At 44.4% G+C, this 18,275-nt stretch overlaps 1 protein-coding gene and 1 pseudogene across 7 annotated transcripts in view; one reads left to right on the top strand and one right to left on the bottom strand.

Annotated features, from left to right (window-relative positions):
- FOXN3 (forkhead box N3) overlaps positions 1-18,275 on the bottom strand; it is a 146,510-nt gene that overhangs the window by 104,835 nt on the left and 23,400 nt on the right. The gene's annotated exons all lie outside the window — the stretch shown is intronic.
- LOC308575691 (lysosomal enzyme trafficking factor pseudogene) overlaps positions 1-18,275 on the top strand; it is a 31,623-nt pseudogene that overhangs the window by 5,969 nt on the left and 7,379 nt on the right. The window lies entirely within an intron of this gene.

Below are 18,275 nucleotides of genomic sequence, written 5' to 3'. Positions count from 1 at the left end.
CTGCCCTGGCTTATGGGATAGCCATGTGCAGCCTCTCCTGGGCAGGGGAGGCTGCATGCAGCTAAGCAAGAAGCCAGGGCAGCCAGCAGGATCGCAGCGCAGTGATCCCACTGGCTGTCCTGGCTTATGGGAAAAGCCCCGAAGAGCTGCACACACGCTCCACGCGGCTCTTTAAAGGGAGGGCTTAGCAGAGCCTCCCGCCTGCATTCGCTTCATAAGATACACACACATTTCCCCTTACTTTTTAGGAGGGGAAAAGTGCGTCTTACAGAGCGAAAAATACGGTAGGTAACCAAGATCAATTTGAAAGTACCAGCTCTGTGTCAGAGTTGAGCATCTGTTGGGAACAAGAGGAAGGAGAGGCTACTTGATTCAGTCCTCCTCCACAAACAGGCATTGGAATTGCATTAGCAGCCCACAAACAGCCACGGGTTTCTGTGCGCAATGAGCTCTGCGCAAAGTCCCTCCCCCTTTTAGCCCTGCAGAGCATTCTTTAAGACGAGCAGAGTGTACCCAGCAGGGTGACCCAAACGTGCAAACTGGGCTGATTAACCTAAGACTGGCAGGAGGTACCTGAATAATCCTAAGTCGCAAAATCATGCATGAAAAAAGAAATATGCAAGAAAATGTAAATTTATGGTCAGTTGGCATAATGTTATACAAATTATATGACCAAGAATTGGGTCAGAATTTCTATCGCTTGGGATCAGAACTGTAATTTCTTTTTAACACATGGGCATGAACACACAGCCCTGGTACAGAATGTTTAGGACCATGATGCTAAGTTCAGATCTGCCTCAAGTTTACTCTTATACAATGAATCACCCTCAGTTGTCCCAGAAGATTATTATTACTAATTGAACTTATGACCCACCCAACTCAAGATGGTATGACCTCACAACAATCCTGAAAGGAACTTTAGGACAAGAGATAGTGACTGGCCCAAATCCACCCAACAACTTCGTGGGTGAGTGAGAGATTTGAATCTGTGTCTAGCCAGTCATAGCCTAACCTGTTAACCACTACAGTATCTCATTCTCAGATTGGACAGGAATTGGCCATGCCTTAAGTACAACAAGGGCTTCAGACTCATATACTGTTTCCAGCATGAATTGGGAACCATGGTACATATCTGCTTTAGCTTGTAGGAATATTATGCAAGTCCTGGGAGAAGTTCAGGAGACAGAAGGGCAACAATGGTTTTATTCACTAAGAATCAAACAAAAGCACCAAATTGCAGAAAGACAGGTTAAGGCTATGATGCTAAGCACACTGCTTGAAATACGTTCCACTGACATTAATGGAATTTACCCCCAAGTAAAACATATTTAGCATCAGGCAGTATCTTTTAGGATGTGCATCCTAACAATGGGTTCCACTTCAGATGGCAATAGCAAAATAATTTTGATGGGATCCTCCGTGCCACACACCCCTGCCCCCCAAAAGATGCCGAAACAGACAAAAGTGATCAGCCCCATGGAATATGATGTTTAAGCACAAAGTCACATATCGTTTCCTCTGGCTCTGCCAAATCCTCTTGGTATTACAGCTCCACATTATGCCTTTGCTACTTGAAATTTAGAGCTGGCAATCTCAACAAGCTTGGCACCTTAGCTATGTTTCTCTCGCCAGTTTGCATATGCTCAGAGAAATAATATTACAAATGTGAAATGCCCAGATGGTGAATTTAAGACAGGGGGAAAAAATATTTTGCTACAATGATATATCACCCCCCTCCTCATCCCCACCCCCTGCCCTGGTCTCTCAAATCTTTAAAAAGTTTAGCTGAATCCCAAGGCCCTAAAAGCTGCTTCACATACCATATATATATGGGTATAAGTTACAAACCTGTATTGTGTATGCTGCAGAACAACATCAGGAAGCTTTACAGCTCATTGTGGCTCCCAGCAGTATGTTTCAACAATGTAGGGGAAGTGCACTTGAAAATATGTGAGCTTCAAAACATCACAGTTTTATCAAGCACATAATGCCAGTTGCCCAAAGCTTTTTTTTTGAGAGTGGGGTCCACCTTTAACCCCAGCCTCCTACAATCATGGAATTTACTGTCTATTTTTTTAGCCATTTAAAATATTTTTATCTCGCTACCTCATTACAATCATTGTTCAAAGTGGCCACTAAGATCAAATGATGTAAAAAACATTTGGGGGGTTGGGTTGGGGGTTGGGCAGGGGAAGCCAGCTTTCGGAAAGAAATCAACAGCAGCAAGGCCCCATCTGCAGAAAAGCAGGCCATACGAGAGCATCCTCCATCAGACCCTACGGCCAGGGCTGTATGACACAGAAAGACAAACTACTGGTCCCTTTTAATCCTGAGCCATGCTGAGCTAAATCAAGGTTTGGGCTTAGCATGTTATTCGAACCCAGGCTTGTGGCTAAGCTCTCCTCCCTAACTACGAGGTCACAGTTAGTCATAGTTTAGCTTACCATGTCATATGCGAACCAGCCCACTGTAGAACAATTATATCCTTCTACTTCTCTCAACACTACCATTTTTCTGCATTACCTCCCCCACTTTACCTTTGTGTGTCCCCCCCAAAAGGGGGGGGGGCAAAAGAAAATGATTGGATTCCAGGTGCAATTTAATTTAGGTTGGTCCATGACCCAGTCTGGCACACCCAACACAGCAGCTGAAGAACTGAAAGCAAACCTAAAGTCCAACAGTCACAAACTCATTCAGTGCTCCTCTGAAACCTATACAATTGGGTTGAAGCAATAAAGGCATGTCATATTGGTGTGGACAACAGCACACAGGAATTAATTTGTGCCAGATTTTCACCTACTCCAGAATCTGGTTTTTCCTACTACATCCAGTAGTAATAGCTGATAAGTCAATTTCCTCTGCCAAACTTTACCTGCTTCCAAAATATTTTTGATCAAATGCTTAACTCCATTCTCTGTCTCTGTCTCTCACAAACACACAGTATTTTAACCTCAAGCGATACTAAGTATGCATCTCTTTCAATCAAATTTAAAGAGTGTGTGTGCACATTAGGGTCAATGGTATAACTTCCCTATACACATTTAACTATATTTTAAGGGCCACAAACAAATGTTGTATCAGCCTTCCTCCATTCTGTATGCTCCAGATGTTTTGGGCTATGACTCCTATCATCTATGGCCACTGGCTTTGCTGGCTAGAACTGATGGAAGTTGTAGACCAGCTGGAGGGCTCCCGTTCTACCTGCTCCATCCTAAGCAAACTCTATGCTGATATAAAGCTCAACCCTACTTACAGAACTGTGTTTTATATTGGCTCCTAAGACATTAACCCCCCCAAACTAGCTGATATTCCTACTTCTTAATTCAATGCATGCTCCACCCGCCATCTCCAGCGCTCCATGTCATAATGCCCTACAAGGAGGCATGAACTTCTGATTATCTGCATGTTGTAGATATTGTCTCACAAGCCATTCAGCTAAGTGAAGCCATACTGTGCCTTCTGACTGACATTTTGGAAACCGGGCATCCAAAATTTTCATGGGTGTCTGCAGAACCGAAACACACATTTAATCATCAAAACAGAGCAGCCAGATGGATTATTCAGAGACGCTAACCACTTTGGTCCCCCATTGACTTCAGGCATTCAGCTGTGAAAATTTTGGCCATGCATCTGGTGATGGGAGCACATTAGAGGGTTGCTATGAGAACATGAATCCACCGGCAGAGCTTATTCACCATTCCGAGATTTTAAGGGGAAGAGCAGTTTGTGCCCCCTAATCGTATTGACTGCACCACAGCTGCCATAAAAGCCAACCTTACTGGCACACCAAATCCAAAAAGGAGAGGATGGGGAGTACAACTGAGAGCCACTAATAGGCCAAAAGTCAGCAGAGGATTACACCACTCTGCATTATTGCAGTCTTCCTTCATCTCAATTATGGAAAGACTTTCCCACTGAATAAGAGTTTTCCCAATTTGCGAAGGCTTTTCCAATAACAATTTCACAAGAAATGCAACAACGGGGCTGTTCAGCCGCTCCTTTTAAAATAATAATAACAATATCCATTTTGTATCGAATTAAGACTTTCTGGGCAATGCGGCATGTAGGAAATTGTGGCTCTTGAATGCTTAAAGAAATGATGCCTTGAGCTTTTCAGCGCACCTGAGGCATGCAATAATCTCTCAGAAATGCACTTTGGGGAAGAAATGCTGGCTTAAATAATGCATCTGCTTTTCACTAAAGGAAAGGATGCGAAAACAATTTTTAAAAAATAAAAAATAAGAATTACCAGAGTGTATTTGGGCTTCCTTCACTAGCGTGTGCTGCAACTCAAGGGAAACACCAGCACTGGGGGGGGGGGGCAGCATTTCCGTAGGGCGGTAATTCAACAAATCAAGCCCACTGTGACCATTTATGTCTGGTTGTATCAGCAAAACTGTGGCCCAAGGTTGCCAAGGGCAGAGAAGCTTTGCCACGTACAAAAGGGAACTTGTGCAGTGATGAACGCTCCTCTTAAAAGCCAGCGCTGTCCTACTGATTCTCAAAGAGGCGGGGGGGGGGGGGGAGCAAAACACGCTTTCCTTCCAGCAATCTCTTCCGCACTTGAGTTCCATCAGTTGAGCAAGAAAGAGATCTTTCATTCTGCAATGCTTTAAAAGCTTGGGTGGGTGGGAGTAGTGGGGGACCAGTATATCACAAACCGAATGGTACAATAATTTGGTACTGGACACTATAGAATGTAGGGTATATTTATAAATTCACAACCTGATTTCCCACCATTTGTGAACCAATATCCAGTTTTTGCCAGTCAGCATGAAAGAGTTGCAGTTATTCTTTCTTTAGCGATATTTTGAATTTCGAATAGTCAAGTCACCATCGTTTAGAATTTCTAAAATGTGAAGTTTCGACCAACTTCTGCTTCTATAAACAGTAAACTGGGAAATCTACACTGGCAACCTGTTAAGACAACAGAGTTTGGTACTATTATGCTGAAGGCAACTGATCTGCAGTCTACAAACTAGAGTCATACCTTGGTTTTCGAACAGTTTAGTTTTCAAATATTTTGGCTCCCGAACACCGCAAACCTGGAAGTGACTGTTCCAGTTTGCGAACTATTTTTGGAAGCCGAACGTGTGATGGGGCTTCTGATTGGCTGCAGGAGTTTTCTGCAGCCAATCAGAAGTTGAGCTTTGGTTTCCGAACGTTTTGGAAGTCGAACGGACTTCTGGAATGGATTCCGTTCAACTTCCAAGGTACGACTGTACAGTACTTCCTCCCAAAGTACAGTGGTACCTTGGGATGCAAATGGGATCCGTTCCGGAGCCCCGTTCACACCCCGAACGGAATGCAAGATGCGACGGCGCATCTGCACTTGTCGTGTTTCGCCAGTTCCGCACATGACGTCATTTTGAGCATCTGTGCATGCGCGAACCGCGAAACCCGGAAGTAACGCGCTACGTTACTTCCGGGTTGCCGCGGAGCGCAACTTGAACGCACTCAACCCGAAGCACATTCAACTCGAGGTATGACTCTAGTTATTCTTCCTATGTTTGGATAACACTGCTCAAAGACTGCAGCCTGCATTCTCTTCTCAAGCTACAGTCTGGATGGTGTTTAAGTAAGGCACACAAAAATAAATTGGACCTATTTCTCAAGCAATTGTTGAGGCCCGCATATCATATCAATGCTGAGGCTGCCCAAAGCACCTAAGGTATTTATATCTTTTAAAAATAGATATTCATTTGAATTCAGCAAAACACGTCTGTGATTTTTCTAATACAGAACAAATAAAATCGCAGCAGAATTCCTAAAGAAAAACAAATGAATTGCCAACCATTACCGCCAGTTACATGCCATTTCAATCTCCTGTAATGGCACATACAAATTACAAAGTGCTCACGCAGTCAATAGATTTTCTACACTCCTTTCAAGCATTCTTAATAGGAGTGGGACTGTCTGTAAGCTCCGTCACACAGTTATTAACACAACATTTTAGACAATGTAAAATAACTTTCCAATAAGTGTTTTTATTAAGAAGAAAAAACCAGGTGCCTTTTTATCTAAATCAGCAGTAGTAACACACTGTAACTTGCGCAGAGGAACAAAGTGTGCTTCTTAAATAAGGAGACTATGAAAAAATGGAAAACACCACACACACGCACAACAAAACAATGCTTGCCTTCTGCTCCGAATGCCACCTCCACAAACCATTTCATAAAAGCCAGTTGCAAGAGCCAATTGGTGGGAGGTGCTTCTGAATAGTTATGCAAAATTACATCACAGTCACACTTTCCTTGATTCTTTGGAAGTTCAGGGAAGTTCAGTGGAGTAAGAATGCTGGAAGGAGAACCTACAAATTAAGAAAATGGTATCTTGTGCAAGAGGATCCCTGACCCCTCCATCCTTCAAGAGTGGGGGCTCTTCCACACTTCCGCTCGCCTAATACCTAGAAAGCACGGGTCCGAGAGGTTTTCCACTTGTCCCCGGGGAAATCTGCTTGTTACCGCTGAATCGGAGCAAACGTCAATCTGCAGAAAACCCAATTGACATTTGCTCCAATTCAGCAAATGAATTCAGTTACGAGCGGGTTTTCCCGGGGGAAAGCAGCAGAAGTGTGGACAAGTTCTTAGAGAATATTTAGGAGACAATATTGAGCTAGATGATCCAATGGCCTGACTTTGCAATGTCCCATGTCCCTGTAGGCTTTTCTCTCTTTTTTGGAGAGCTGTTCAGCCATTGTTGATGCTGCTGCTTAACCAAATGTGCTAAATGAGGATCCAAGTCTTTGGGGGAAATCATGTCCTTTAAATGGATGGTGGGTACACTCAGCCTTACTGACATGCAGGTGTGTATAGGTTTGCAACCTAAAATACACTGCACTTCCACCTTACAAACCTAGCTGACTATTTCAAGGCTCTCTGAGGATAACAAAAACTGTTACCAGGAGAACAAATGAGACCCTCATTTTAATTTTGCCACTTCCTACATTACTATCTACATTACAAATGTTTAAAGGGATTAAAAAATAAACAGCCATGCCTTAAGTACATAAAGAAGGTCTACTCAGATGAGCCACCAAATCGCCTTGCGCATTTTCTAAGGTATACCTGGGGCAAGTTCCCATCGGCAGCACTCAGCAAGTTTTCACAACATGCAGAGGGAAAACATTAGGCAGAAGCGAAGTGTCAGGTGTCCAGCAAACAGGAGGCCAAGCCTTTGTCAACAGAGAATTTCTCACTCTACTGAATGCCAAGACAAAGCACTCATAGACCACACCTGGAGTACTGTGTCCAGTTCTGGGCACCACAATTCAAGAAGGACACTGACAAACTGGAACGTGTCCAGAGGAGGGCAACCAAAATGGTCAAAGGCCTGGAAACGATGCCTTATGAGGAACGGCTAAGGGAGCTGGGCATGTTTAGCCTGGAGAAGAGGAGGTTAAGGGGTGATATGATAGCCATGTTCAAATATATAAAAGGATGTCACATAGAGGAGGGAGAAAGGTTGTTTTCTGCTGCTCCAGAGAAGTGGACACGGAGCAATGGATCCAAACTACAAGAAAGAAGATTCCACCTAAACATTAGGAAGAACTTCCTGACAGTAAGAGCTGTTCGACAGTGGAATTTGCTGCCAAGGAGTGTGGTGGAGTCTCCTACTTTGGAGGTCTTTAAGCAGAGGCTTGACAACCATATGTCAGGAGTGCTCTGATGGTGTTTCCTGCTTGGTAGGGGGTTGGACTCAATGGCCCTTGTGGTCTCTTCCAACTCTATGATTCTGTGATATAGTCCAGCCTACCCTCAACCTGGGGCTCTTCAGATGTCTTGGACTGCAACACCCATCAGCCCCAGTCAGGATGGCTAATGGTTGGGGAAGGAAGTCCAGAAAGGGGGGTGGGAATTAGAGTCCACCAGGGCACCAGGTTGGAAATGGCTGATAGAGTCCATGTGCTTGCGATGGAGTTTTCCCCCAAGCAAATTTGATCAAGCTCCTTCATCCCTTTATGGCCCGTGGTGCCTTAGTAAATAGCCTCTTCCTTGATGTTCTTCCTGCATATAAATTCTCTTCCAACACACCCCTACATTTAATATTGTCGCCTACTACACATATATCTTAGGGACGCGGGTGGCGCTGTGGGTTAAACCACAGAGCCTAGGACTTGCCGATCAGAAGATCGGCAGTTTGAATCCCCGCGACTGGGTGAGCTCCCGTTGCTCAGTCCCAGCTCCTGCCAACGTAGCAGTTTGAAAGCACATCAAGGTGCAAGTAGGGACCGCTCCGGCGGGAAGGTAAACGGCGTTTCCGTGGGCTGCTCTGGTTCGCCAGCAGCGGCTTAGTCATGCTGGCCACATGACCCGGAAGCTGTCTGCGGACAAACACCGGCTCCCTTGGCCTATAGAGCGAGATGAGCGTGCAACCCCAGAGTCGGTCACGACTGGACCTAATGGTCAGGGGTCCCTTTTACACATATTTCTTGCAAAATTAGGAGGGAAAGGAAGGGAGACTGAACCAAGCCAAGCCTTTTAGGCTTACTTCCCTTGATGCAGTCTATATAGGTTTCGCAGAATTAAAGTTTTTAAAAGTGGACAGTAGTACTAGACAAGTACAAACATTGGAAATGAGCAATATCCAATATGAATATGACCTAGTTCACACGCTATTTCGGGCCTAGACTGGGAACACAATCCTGGACGCACTTGGATACGTCTATTCCCCACAGACTTTGACGCATCATAAAAGCCTGTAGCTTATTTCAAAACTGGAGCCAAGTTTCATATTGTCTCACAGGCTTGGCTATCGTTTGGAAAGCCAGGGTGGGGTGGTGGTAGTGGTCAGAATGTCTGAGGCATGGGAAGCCTCGAGTTGAAATCTCCACTCAACCAAGGACAATGGACCAGCCACTATCTCTCATTCCCAAGCTACCTCGCAGGGTTGCTGCGAAGATAAACAACCATTGGCCTATCTAGTCCAGTGTCCTGATCTCACAGTGGCCAACCATATGCCTGTGGGAAACCCTCAAAGCAGGACATAAGCAGAAAAGCACTGTCCCCTCTTGTGGTTTCCAGCAGCTAGCATTCAGGAGCATTACTGGCGGAGGCAGAGCATAGCCATCACAGCTAGTAGGCTTTTGACAGCTTTATCCTCCATGAATTTGTTCAACCCTCTTTTCAAGCTATCCAGGTTGGTGACCATCACTGGCTCCCGTGAGAGCACAGCTGTCAACCGTCCCTTATTTGGTGGGAAAGTCCTTTATCCTAGTGCTGTGTCCCGTTGCTGTCCCTTATTGATGATGTCCCTTAAATTTCCCGGGTTTCAAAGGAAGCAGCTCCTCTCCCTCCCTCCCTGCCGGCCAGGGAGGAGGGAGGTTCCAACTGTGTTGCTTGGCTGCGTTGCTCACCCAATAAGGAGTCTAAGAACAACTGGGGGGGTGGAGCTTGCATGCCTTGTGCCGATCAAATCGGCCGCGTTGCCTGGGGACTCGCCTTTGCTCAGCGCTTCCCAGCGGAGAGGTGACGGTGGTTTTCCTTGCTGCATCCCCTTTGCCGGGTTGCTGCGCTGTGGGACCCACCGCTTGAGGCTTCGTTTGGCTGCTGGTTGACTAAAATCCCTTATTTTGGCTGCTGATCCCTTATTTTTGAGGCTGCTGGTCCCTTATTTTCAAATCTGTAAGTTGACAGCTATGCGTGAGAGCAAGTTCTGTAGTTTAACGATACGCTCCGTGAAGCAGTGCTTTCTTTTATCTGCCCTGAATCCATCCCCCTTGATCATTTTGAACCCTGAACCCTGCCCTAATCTCCTTGGAGGGAAAGGCATCAGGTGTAATAAATACATTCATGCCTTTAAACCACTTCAGTGTTTCTGCTACCGGTGGCTCTCCCTATGACGAAGCCTAAGAAATTAAGAACTCAGCTATAGCTTGAGGGAAGAGAGACACAGCTTAAGTTCCAATAGCTAGAGGCAAAATTTTTGTGGCAGCCAGGAGCAAGGTTTCCAAGCACGCAGGCATTAGCAGGACTACTTTTGTGGGGAAATGGTACTTTTCAGCTCATAGCTTTAGACCTTTGATTGAAAACTAACTCCTGGGTCTTTGGTCCTGGGTGAACAAACTGAGCATTAGTGAGCAGCGATACCACGGCCTCTGCACTACTCTAGCATAAGGGGAGGGGGGCAGCAAGTGAACTGCTGAGAGCCAAAACCAAGACCCTCAACGGGTACCAGCTTTCCCCATCCCAGAGGAGAGTTGAGAGAGGTGGCTTGGGCTCTGGGAGGTGCTAGATAGGCTATTTCAGAGCAATAGGCTCACTTCCTCCCAAGTGGCTCTCTAAAAAAGGAATTGTCAATCAGAGCCTCTGCCCAAAACCCTGGAGAGCCACTGCCAGTCAGAGGCTAAGGTAAAAGGTAAAGGACCCCTGGATGGTTAAGTTCAGTCAAAGGAGACTATGGGGTGTGGCGCTCATCTCGCTTCAGGCTGAGGGAGCCGGCCTTTGTCCACAGACAGCTTTCCGGGTCATGTGGCCAGCAGGACTAAACCGCTTCTGGCGCAACGGAACACTATGATGAGTGCCAGAGTGCACAAAAACGCCGTTTACCTTCCTGCCGCAGCTGTACCTACTTATCTACTTGCACTGGCATGCTTTCAAGCTGCTAGGTTGGCAGGAGCTGGGACCAAGCAACGGGAGCTCACCCCTTTGTGGGGATTCAAACCGCCGACCTTCTGACTGGCAAGCCCAAGAGGCTCAGTGGTTTAGACCACAGCACTACCCGTATCCTGTCTGCCAGTCAGGCAATGTTGGGCTCATAGAACAGGATAACTCATAGAATCATAGAGCTGAAAGGGACCCTGGGGATCATCCAGTATCCAACTCCATGCAATACAGGAATATACAGCTGACCCTTATGGGGAATTCAACCTGAAACCTTGGTGTTGTCAGTTCCACACTCTAATCAACTGTGCTATCAAAGCTAGATGTGTGCCCTGGCATAAGGCAGTTTCCTAAATTCCTATGAAAAGGGCAGCACTACTACAAGCACACAGTTTACCAACACAACTATGGCCCTCTTATTTATTTATTCATTCATACTTACATACATAATACACCACCTTTATCTTCCAAGGGGCTCAAGGAAGTGTACATGATTCTCCTCCTCTCCCTTTCATCCTCACAACAACCCTCACAGGCTTAGGACATGGTGACTGGCCCAAGGTCACCCAGTGGGGTGAGTGAGGCTGAGTGGGAGATGCGAACTCTGCTCCCCCAGGTCATAGTCCAACACTCCAACCATTACACCACACTGGCTCTCCTTCCCCCTCCTCTGGATACCATAACATGCCCTGCACACATTTTGACATTTTACTGTATTCAGTAAAAGGGAAGAGCGCCAGCCATCAGCAATCCAAAGTGATGCTTGGCCAACATCTAAACCTACCCCTCACCACCTGAAGCCACGTGCTTTTTTATATCCAACAACACCAAGCAGGTAAGGCAATAATGGTAGAAACAGTATGTTACAGAATAGTGGTTTAGCCTGTATGTGTTTTAAATCTCTACAGTTTGCAACACAGGCAGAGGCAAATGGCACACATACTTACGGAAATAACTGAATTCCTCTGGAACTGCAATCGCAGAAAGGCTTGTCATTTTTGTGTAACATTTATCTAACAAGAACCAGCTAGGATCAAGTCTATTATGTGCAAGGTAGGAACAGGATCAGGTCTTCAGACACCCAGTACCAACCAGAGAAGGGCAACAGTCGCATGACGCTTTCCCAAACTAAACATTACAGTAAGCCCACAACTTATGCACATTTAACTTGTGAACTTTCAGCTTTACAAGCTTTTTTTTTTGTCGGTGTGTGTGTGTTAAATGGTTTTTTAAAGGGCAGAAAGGGGGTGGATGTCCAGGAAAAAAGACTTTGGTAATCCCACCTGTCATTGCACCCAATGTGTTTCGACTTTATGCGACTTTTATGCGATTTTGACTTTAGTTGTGATCCCCAGAACATAACCCCCATGTAGGTAAGGGTAAAGGTAAAGGGACCACTGATCATTAGGCCCAGTCGTGGCCGACTCTGGGGTTGTGGCGCTCATCTCGCTTTATTGGCCAAGGGAGCCGGCGTATAGCTTCTGGGTCATGTGGCCAGCATGACTAAGCCGCTTTTGGTGAACCAGAGCAGTGCACGGAAACGCTGTTTACCTTCCCACCAGAGCGGTCCCTATTTATCTACTTGCACTTTGACGTGCTTTCGAACTGCTAGGTTGGCAGGAGCTGGGACCAAGCAACTGGAGCTCACGCCGTCGCGGGGATTTGAACCGCCGACCTTCTGATCGGCAAGTCCTAGGCTCTGTGGTTTAACCCACAGCGCCACCTTGCTTGGGTAGCAATCAGACCTGGGGTGTATACATGTGTTTTAAAATTTAATACTAGGCAAAAAGAAACAGCTTTACATAAAAATCCCAGCACAAGGGGAGTAGAAGTTTTGTTTTCCCCAGTCGCAAACCTACCTACTCCCACTGCCGCACTGCAATTAACCTGGTGGAGCGGGGCGGTTCCCATCAACCCCAAGGGAGCATTTTCCCTAAGGCTAAGCAGCCCACCTGGGGCACAATTTTCATCAGTATTTCAGCTGGGGGGAGAGAGACCATGAGCTGTGGTCCCAATGAAAACTGGGAGGACTCGTTTCTGTAACACAGATGGATTTGCCAGCCACAAGATCATAATTACATTTGTTCTGGTCTTGGAAAGGGTGTAGAGTGGACCGTATTCCTCTTAAACGTTTCTTTTAAAAATGGGAACGGACAAGTCCTTTACAAAAGACACGCAGAAAAGAGCACTGACTGCTTCCCCCTCAGCCAATTTCAGGGGAGACATGATGGGGGGGACGGACCCTGTTGCACAAGCAGAAGTCCTTGTGCAGTACTTCTTCTGACCGGGTACTTTGGGCGAATGCCACCCATAAACTTCTAAACAGGAAACTTGACACATGCCACATTAAACCACCAGATCATTCAACTCAACACTGTCAACACTGACTGTCAGTGGTTCTCCAAAGTCTCAAGACAGGAGCCTTCCCCCCTCCCCTGAACGAGCATGACCTGGAGACGTCAGGAATTGAACCTAGCACCTTCTGCACGTGAATAACAGCTTACCCACCAAGGGGCAAAATGAGGACTCTGGAGACCGCTCTACTGTTTATGTGAAACGGCTCTGGAAATTTACCACAAGCAAACTTTCTTCCTTACATTTTTTTGAATGGCGGCGGATGAAAACGGAGAACCATGTGAGGAGCAGAAGAACAGCTCCATTTCTGTGGTGTTTAAGGAAACACCAGGACAGCTGTCTACAAGCACAAAGTAGCCTTGGCATATGTACACATATATACACAAACTGATGCCCTTAAACTATGAACCTAGGTGTATATTCCTCTACCCTGACCCGGGTCCAATTTCTCCCTCACTAAACTTAGCTGCTGACGAGAACCGTAGACAAATTGAAGTGAGATAAAGGATCTGGATGAAGCAAAGTTAGGGAAAGTACCTTAGAAGAGGAAGAAGCTCATGCAATGTCATAGTCATAATGGAAAAATTAAAAGAGAAGTGTGTTTCGTTAAGGAAAAGAATATATTGCAATTCCTTTAAAAGCTGCAGAAAATAACTGGCCATAACTTTAAAAATTGCTGGCGTCCATTTAGTGCCATCCTTCTTGGGAGAGAGAAAAAACCCTCCAGCAACAGCAACGAAATTCCAGGAATACGGAATCAATGGGATGCCCAGAAACCATGTAGAAAACCAGAAAACCGTGCAGAAATATTTTCAAAATACTTGTTTTTCATTCTCCAAGGATGCCAAATCAAAATTATCAACACCCTAGTTCTGTTTTTCTAGCTGACAATTTTATTTAAATAAGTAACTTTTTAAAGAAACCTAACAGGTAAAAAGTAAACAAGGAATCACATTTATTTATTTTTTAAAAGCACACAATTAGATTTACTACTTGTATTTTGCTTTGAAAGGCAAAATTATCCAGAGACACATCAAAAAGCTTTTAAGACAAAAAAATGGAAAGAAGAGTAATGCTAAGGATAATGAAATAAGAATATCATCTACCATGCTATACCACAATAAAGGTGCCACTTAAAAGAGAAATATCCATTTTTTATTTTAAAGCCTGTACATATACCAAGCAGATATACTGCTTGAACTGAAGGCTAAATTAGATGTTCTCTCAGGAAAATTTTTAAAGCCAATCCTCTTTTTAAAAAGAAAAAAAAATGGGGTGCATATTTTGTACTCCTGGACAGGGGCTGTTTCAAGAAAGTCGGGTCTTAATTGCCACAGAAGGAAAAAGCATCTCATTCAGGTTTTTGTTTTTTTAATTTGGGCAATATATTTTAAGAAGTCACACCTCAACGCTTTTCGGGTTGTTGTTCTTTTAAAGTCTATTTTTAGTCCACAAGAAGCAGAGAAAGCATGTGAAACCAGCAAAAAATAGTATTGATGTGTAAAAATATCTGCCAGTGTGGAAGGCCAAGATTAGTCATATCAACAACACTGCTGCACCCCATCTCTCATTTTAATACAAACTGCAAGCATCATCCTAAATTTAAGGTTTGAGAAACGGAATTATTTCCAGATAATGTTTCACTTCATGAAATATCTCTTTTTAACTGACATCTCGGTTAAAATATGTGTTCTCCTACCTCAGTTTTGGCAAGTTATAGACTGTAAGGAGGGATAAGTCTATAGTCCAGTAAATATCAATTAATTTCTGTACCTTAAATGATGCTTTAGCAGATTAAGACTACAATCTCCACAGTTTCTAGGAGCATATCACCCAGAGAATGACTTTTCCTGAGCGAATTCCTAGGATATTGTGCCCCTCAAAGAAATATATACCTCCCCTCACCCAATCCCTTCTCAAAGACATTCTGACGCTACTCAACCAGAAAAAAAGACCTTCATTGCCAGGTCACCTTGTACAACAATTAATGATCTTCTCTGCTATGCTTCCTACAAAAACCTACTGAGCCCCCCTCTCCCCCAGGCAGAAGGGGCTGAGGAGAGCAGGAGGAAGATCATTGGAACTTGAGCCAAACTGGATGTGGATGCCTAGGGCTTAAGATAGTGGTTCCCAATTAGCTAATTACTGAGGACCCCCTATGCGATGATAATAATAATTTTATTATTTATACCCTGCCCATCTGGCTGGGTTTTCCAGCCACTCTGGGCGGCTTACAGCGTATATAAAACATAGCAAAACACCAAACATTAAAAACTACCCGATACAGAGCTGCCTTCAGATATCTTCTATTTTTTTTTATAAAAATTTTTTATTGCGTTTCTTTCCATAGGTGAACAAATTTGTTTGAACAACAATATACAAGAAACATTTTCCATATATATAAAGAAAAACATAGAAAAAAGAAAAGATCATTATAAAATTTTTTCGACATCTTTTTGGACCTCCTCGCATCCTCTCAGCATTGCGTTCATCATTCTAACCAATTCAGCAATTTATTATCTTATTTCCCAACTTATTATACCTTTGTATTTATTATGTTACCAATTTCAAAAATTTGTAATTTAATTTTAACACTCTTAATAAACATAATATTTTGTTTCTAGTTTGTCTCATTTTTTTCCATCAATACTTACTTTATCATTTACTTAAAATAAATTGCAGAAGCATAACGTTTCTTAATCGTGCATAATCTTAACACTCAAACAACTTATAATGTTTTTGCAAATAGTCCTTAAATTTTTTCCAGTCCTCCTCCATTGTTTCTTCGCTCAGATCTCGAATTCTGCCGGTCATTTCTGCCAACTCCATGTAGTCCATCAGCTGCGTCTGCCAGTCCTCCAGTGTGGGTAAATCTGGTGTCTTCCAGAACTTTGCGATAAGAATCCTAGCTGCTGTGGTTGCATACATAAACAAGGTTCTGTCCTTCTTTGGCACCTTCCGGTCCACCATGCCCAGAAGAAAGGCCTCTGGTTTCTTAGAAAAGGTATATCTGAATACCTTTTTCAACTCATTATGTATCATTTCCCAAAAGGCCTTTACTTTCGGGCAGGTCCACCAGAGGTGAAAGAATGTCCCTTCTGCCTCCTTGCATTTCCAACACTTATTATCAGAAAGATGGTATATTTTAGCCAACTTGACTGGGGTCATGTACCACCGGTATACCATTTTCATAATGTTCTCTTTCAAGGCACTACATGCCGTGAATTTCATACCGGTGTTCCATAACCTTTCCCAGTCCTCAGACATAATGTTGTGTCCTACATCCTGTGCCCATTTTATCATAGCAGATTTAACTGTCTCATCCTGTGTGTTCCATTTAAGCAGCAAGTCATACATCCTCGAAAGTACCTTAGTCTTTGGTTCTAGTAACTCCGTCTCCAGTTTCGATTTCTCCAACTGGAAACCCACTTTTTTGTCCATTTTGAATACCTCTTGAATTTGAGCATAATGTAACCAATCTCGCACCTTGCCTTCAGATATCTTCTAAAAGTCATGCAGTTCTTTATCTCCTTGACATCTGAAGGGAGGATGTTCACAGAGAAGGGCAGCACTACCAAGAAGGCCCTCTGCTGGTTCCCTGTATCTTCGCTTCTTGCAGTGAGGGAACCGCTAGAAGGCCCTCAGAGCTGGACCTCAGTGTCCGGGCTGAACGAAGTGGGTGGAGACACTCCTTCAGGTATATTGGGCCAAGGCTGTTTAGGACTTTAAAGGTCAGCACCTACACTTTAAATTGTGCTCAGAAACATACAGAGAGCCAGTGAAGATCCATTAGGACTGGTGTTATATGGTCCTGGCAGCCACTCCTACTCACCAGTCTTGCTGCTGCATTCTAGATTAGTTGTAGTTTCTGAGTCACCTTCAAAGGTAGCCCCACATAGAGTGCACTGCATTAATCTAAGCGGGCGATAACCAGAGCATGCACCACTTTGGTGAGAAAATCTACAGGCAGGGAAGGTCTCAGCCTGCGTACCAGATGGAGCTGGAAGACAGCTGCTCTGGTCACAGAATTGACCTGCACCTCCATGGATGGTTGGGAGTCCAAAAAGACTCCCAGGCTGTACCCCGGTCCTTCAGGGGCACAGTTACCCTGTTCAGGACCAGGGAGCCCCCCCCCCCCAAAAAAACAGCACTTCTGTCTTGTTGGGATTCAACCTCAATCCGTTAGTCACCATCCATCCTTAACCGCCTCCAGACATTCACACAGGACCTTCACTGGTTCCGATTTGAAAGAGAGGTAAAGATGGGTATCATCCACATATTGGTGAACACTCAGCCCAAACCCCTGATGATCTCTCCCAGCGGATTCATATAGATGTTGAAAGGCTTGGGGGAGAGGACGGAGCCCTGAGGCACTCCACAAGTGAGAGTCCAGGGGTCTGAACACTCATCCCCCAACACCACTTTCTGGACACGGCCCAGGAGGAAGGAGCGGAACCACTGTATGACAGTGCCCCCAGCTCCCAACCCTTCTAGTCGGTCCAGAAGGATACAATGGTCAATGGTATCAAAAACTGCTGAGAGATTCAGCAGAACTAGGAAACAGCTTTCACCCTTGTCCCTAGCCTGCTGGAGATCATTGACCAGCGGGACCAAGGCTGTTTCAGTCCCATGATGGGGCTCAAATCCTGATTGGAAGGGATGTGCGCACACGTGTATATCTGAGGCGTTTCAATGAGGTATGTTTTATTACAACATGTCGGCTACCGTGAGAATAATTTGACTGAAAGATACGATATAAAATGCATACTTAGGTGGGTTGCACATAGCAGCGGTATAATGCAACGCAACAGAGCAAAGTAAGACAAGGGAAGGAACTTGTTATAATTTTAATTGTTTTATTTAAAAAAACACACCATCCCAGCCTGCTCTTGCAAACAAGATTTCAGCGCAACACTCTCCTACTTGATTGCCCAAAACAAGGTTATGCAACTGTCTTCCCATGTTGTGGTGATGGAACAAACAGCTTGTTCTTACATGACTACCTAATCTCTTTTTTCGACGAAAATGTATTCAAATTTCCCACCCCCTCCCGTTATCAAGCAAGCCAACACACAGAGAGACACATCTGAGAAACCTGATTTAGCTCTTAGTCCATTGTACACTAGCTTGGGTGTAAACCCTCCATAACTCTTTGGTACTTATTTCAAACCAAACATACCTACATCAGGTGTGTATATGTATATGTATATGTGTATATGTATATGCAATAACAATAACAATAATAATAGTCCTTCTTGACAGATAACCCAACTGAAGTTTGCATATATATATATATAAAATAAAATTATTATTATTATG

Source organism: Podarcis bocagei (genome assembly GCF_964188305.1).
Source record: "Podarcis bocagei genome assembly, chromosome: 1".
Taxonomy (NCBI): domain Eukaryota; kingdom Metazoa; phylum Chordata; class Lepidosauria; order Squamata; family Lacertidae; genus Podarcis; species Podarcis bocagei.
Note: the sequence above shows the minus strand (reverse complement) of the source record. Positions and strands in the feature narration are given on the sequence as shown.